This window comes from Microtus ochrogaster, chromosome 10, assembly GCF_000317375.1.
Source record: "Microtus ochrogaster isolate Prairie Vole_2 chromosome 10, MicOch1.0, whole genome shotgun sequence".
NCBI lineage: Eukaryota > Metazoa > Chordata > Mammalia > Rodentia > Cricetidae > Microtus > Microtus ochrogaster.
The window spans coordinates 55,071,391-55,076,641 of NC_022016.1; positions in this window are offsets into that span (position 1 = coordinate 55,071,391).

Genomic DNA, 5,251 nt, shown 5'->3' on the forward strand with positions numbered 1-5,251 from the left:
AGTGCTGGGATTAAAGGCGTGCGCCACCATCGCCCGGCTGAAGACTAAGTTTTTAGTATCATGATGAGGTTAGTGTGGGTATGCCCTTCACGGAACACGTGTGAGATTGACAATGTTCAAATCTCAGCTGCTAAAGAAAAAAAGGCAAGAAACTGTTTGTTTGTTTGTTTGTTTAAGGGCTCTGATTGACCTGGAACTCACTATGTAGACCAGGCTGGTTTCGAACTCACAGACATCCACCTGTCTCTGCCTTCCTAGTGCTGGGATTCAAGGTGTGCGCCAACAACACCGGGCCACAAATGTTTTAAATGAAGTCTAAGAGATTTTGCCTTACAGTGGCCCAGCATGTATCAGCAGTCCGCCACAGAACGGCCTGCCTATGTTCTTGAGACAGGGTTTCTCTGTGTAGCCCTGGCTGTCATGGAACTCACACCATAAACCAGGCTGGCCTTGAATTCTCTGTCTCAAGTGCAGGGGTTAAAGGCTTGCACCCATGACCCCCTGGCCAGAATATACTTTCCATATTCTGTGTAAAGCAGTGGTCTGAAAATCCAAAGCAGTGGTTTATAAACTAATAGGTCTGTTGCTGGAGACGGAAAAGTGTTGCCTCTGCTTTATTTTATAAAGAGATAAAAGAAGCATACTAGGCTCGGCTTTATGAGCTGATGGCTATGAAGCTGGTAACTGTGACCAAGTCTACAAGAATCAGAACTCATTTTGATGTGTTTGACTCCTAAACAGAATTCTGAGATGAGCAAATCTAGTCCAGGGACTCTCGAGGTGGCTCAGCGGGCAAGGTGCTTGCTGCCAAGCATGATATCTGAGTTCTATCCGTTTAACCCACACAGTGAAAGGAGAGAATTGACCCCTGACCTTTGTCCTCTGACCTCCACGTGCATGCCATGGTATGCACACGTTTGTGGGTGCATGCACATGCACACACACAACAAATTTTAATTCATTGCCTGGCAGTGGTGGCACACACCTTTAATCTCAGGACTTGGGAGGCAGAGGCAGGTGGATCTCTGAGTCTGAGGACAGTCTGGTCTACAAAGTGAGTTTCAGGACATCCAGGACTGTTACACAGAGAAATCTTGTCTTGAAAATATAAATTAATTTATTATTACTATTATTTGAGACAAGTTGTTATTATATAGCCCTGGCTGGCCTAGAACACAATATGTACACTGGCTTTAAACAGATAGAGACCAACCAGCTTCTGGCTTCTAAGTGCTGGAACCAAAGGCCTGGGCTACAAAGCCCAGCAACAATAAAAACTAGATGGGCTGGAGAGATGGCTTAGTAGGTAAGAGCACTGCCTGTTCTTCCACAGGTCCTGAGTTTAAGTCCCCTCAACCACATAGTGGCTCACAACCTTCTATAATAAGATCAGATGCCTTCTTCTGGTATGCAGGCATACATGCAGATAGAACACTGTATTCATAATAAATAAATAAATTAAAAAAAAAACTAGAGAGAGGCTGGACAGTGGTGGTTGCACATCTTTAATCCCAGCACTTGGGAGGCAGAGGAAGGCGGATCTCTGTGAGTTCAAGACCAGCCTGGTCTACAAAGTGAGTTCCAGGACAGTCAGAGCTGTTATACAGAGAAACATTATCTTTCAAAGCACAAAAATCAAATCAAATCAAAACCAAACCAAACAAAACAAAAACACCTAGAGAAACTGAGAGAGGATGGACTCACCTCTGACAGCCTGATGTGTTATATGTTAAATCCCACACGAACAAGGCCACTGTGTCTGCTGGTTGCAAGGCATTGCGTTGAAGAAGCAAGGTGGGAACTAAGATCCAGCTATGACCCCACTCTCTAAGTTAGAAGCACTGGTTTGGCTCAGCCCTTTAATAATGGGTGCACAGTGCCTGTGGACTGTACACTGCTTTAAATCGACCAAGAGCATCGCAAGTCCTAGCCCGAGATGCTAGAATCCACGCCACTCTCACCCCTGAGCACGGTGGAGAAGGGGAGCTTCCTCACTTGTACCAGAATCTTCCCTCTGTGACCCTAAGAGCCCTGAGGACTGCATTTTCTTTCTTCTTTCTTTCTCCATTTCAGACAATGAGAAGTTTACATTGTTTCAATGTTGGGATCCTCACTTATTTTTTTAAAAAAAAACAAAACTCTTTAAAAATATTAGCCAGGTGTTGTTGCTGCCCACTTTTAATCCCAGCACTCAGGAGGCAGGATAGTCAGGGCTACACAGAGAAACCCTGTCTCCAAAAAAAAAAAAAAGTCTTTAAAAATATTATGTGTACAAGTGCCTGAATGTACATGTGTTTTAGAACTCACAGAGACCCTGCTGTCTCTGCCCCCAAGTGCTGAACTAATGAAGATGTGCTCACCACACCAAGCAATGGTCACGCTTCCTTTACTATGGCCACTGCTTGGTAAATAGACACACACGGGGGTAAGAGAATGTTCCATTAAGAATGGAGGGTTTTCTTGTTTTGTTTTGTCTTGTTTTTTTGTTTTTTTCCTTTTTTTGAGACAGAGTTTCTCTGTAGCTTTGGAGCCTGTCTCCCAACACCACCAGTTTAGGACGAAGGGGTCTGCCTGTAATTTTTCCCCCCCATAGTCTCTCTGTGTGGTTCTGGTTATCCTGTATCTTGCTATGTAGAAAGGCTTTGCCTCAAACTTACAGAGATCTGTCTGCTTTTGTTTCTTGAGTGCTGGGATTAAAGAGGTGGGTGACCACCCCCAGCTGAATTTGTTTTGCTTTCGCCTTCACCCCAAAAAACAGTATGTTGTTGAAGTCACTCAGCTCCTGTGGTTTCATGGATCCCCCATTCTTATTGGTTATCGGCTGGTGTGTATGTAGCTCTTAAAATTGTGTGTGTGCAGGTGTCCATCAAAGGTGGCAGAAGAGGGCATCAAATACCTTAGAGGCAGAATCACGGGTGGTTGTGGGTCACCCACAGTGGAATTTGGGAATTGAATTTGGGTCCTCTGCAAAATTGGTGTGAGCTCCTAAGTGCTGAGCCATCTCTCCACCCTGTGTATGTGAGCTCACATATTGTATACACATGTGTATGCAGAAGCTTCTGCACACATGTCGGTGAGGATGCCAGAGGTTAGCTGTCGTTTGTTTCTTTTATGTTGTTGAAAAGGGATCTCACTTTGTAGCCCTGGCTGTCCTGGAATTCACTCTGTGCACCAGGCTGGCATCGAACTCATGAGACCCGCCTGCCTCTGCCTCCTGAGTGCTGGGATTAAAGGCATGCACCATTGCCCAGTTTATTATTATTTATTATTATCATTACTATTGGTTTTTCAAGACAGGGTTTCTCTGTGTTGCCCTTGCTGTACTGGAACTTGCTCTGTAGACCAGGTTGGCCTCAAACTTAGAGATCCACCTGCCTCTGCCTCCTGAATGCTGGAACTAAAGGCATTCACTATCATGTCCAGCAGTATAGATCAAATTTTTTTCAATTTTTTTTTTGTTTTTCAAGACAGGGGTTTCACTATAACTTTGGAGCTTGTCCTGGAATTAGCTCTTGTAGACCAGGCTGGCCTCAAACTCACAGAGATCTGCCTGCCTCTGCCTCCTCAGTGCTGGCATTAAAGGCGTCCGCCACCACGGCCTGGCTATAGATCAAAATTTTAAAAGAAGTTGTGTGTGTGTGTGTGTGTGTGTGTGTGTGTGTGTGTATGTGAGTCTGGGTGAGTTTATACATACCCTAAGCTTGCAGAGACCAGAAGAGGGCATCAGATTCCTTGGGACAGGAATTTCAGGTAGTTGTGAGCTGCCATAGGGGTGTTGAGAATTGAGCTGAGGTCCTCTGTAGATGCAGTAAGTACTGTAAACTGCAGAGCCATCTCTCAAGCACCCCAATCTATAGTTTAAAATTTAATCAGAGACTTAAATGGGAAATACACTGAAGAAACTATATAATTTGTCAAACTGATAATTTCTCTCAGACTTTTTTTCTGGTGATGCTGTTCGTTAAACCCAAAACCACATGTATGCTAAACAAGTGTTTTACTGCTGAACTGTACCCCTAGCCTTTTTTTTTCCTCCTTTTTTCCTTGAGACAGGGTCTCTTTTTATGTAACCCTTGCTTTCCTAAAGCTCACACTGTAGACCAAGCTGGCCTAGAACTCACAGTGATCTGCTTGCCTCTGCTCCCCGACTGCTGGGTCTATGCCACCATACCAGGCTGTCAATCTTTACCTCTTAAGATTTTTCAGTTTTCTAGGCTCCTAAGACAGAGTCTGTTGTAACCCAGGCTAATCTAGAACTCTCTGTGTAGTAGGGGATGACCTGAACTACTGATCCTCCTGCTTCTAGCTCCTTCTAGGTTGCGCAGACTGGCCTCAAACTTCAAGGGCAAAACCTTTACTCTCCAAAAGGTCTTGGCTACTATACATGGCTCTCAGTCCTTTTTTTAAAAATTATTTAAAAAAAAATTTTTTAAATTATGTGCATCAGTGTTTTGCCATGGGTTTTAGGTCCCCTGGAACTGGAGTTACAGATAGTTATGAGCTGCCATGTGGGTGCTGGAATTGAACCTGGGACCTCTGGAAGAGCAGCCAATGCTCTTAACCCTGCACCCACCTCTCTAGGCCACCTCAATCCTTTTTTTTTTTCCCCAAGACAGGATTTCTCTGTAGCTTTAGGGCCTGTCCTGGAACTAGCTCTTGTAGACCAGGCTGGCCTCAAACTCACAGAGATCCGCCTGCCTCTGCCTTCTGAGTGCTGAGATTAAAGGCGTGCGCCACCACCACCTGGCTCCTCTCAGTCCTTTTATTGTCTTAAATTTTCTTCTGTTTCGAGACAGCTTTTATTTATTTTTCATATGTATGTGAATAATTTTATGTGCATATTTTATGTGTATGTCTGTGAATCATGTGTCACAGGAGGCCAGAAGAGGGTGGATCTCCTGGACCTGGAGTTCCAGATAGGTATGAACCATTATGTAGGTGCTGGGAACCAAATCTCCTGGGAGAGCAGCCAGTGTTTTTAACCACTGAGCCATCTCTCTGCCTTTTAAACTATGTGGAGCCTTTCTGGAGCTGGAGTTACAGTTGTGAGCTGCCCACAGTGGTCTTGTGGACTCTGTGCCAAAGCAGAGCATGCTCTGTAAGACGTGTGCCGTCTCTCCTGACCCAGATGGGTTTTGTGAGTTAGCTCAGGCTAGCCTCAAACTCTTGATTTTCTCACACCAGCAACCCAAATTACAACCTTGTACCATCAAGCCTTGCAGCACGCTGCTTCATTTCATTTAATTAATTT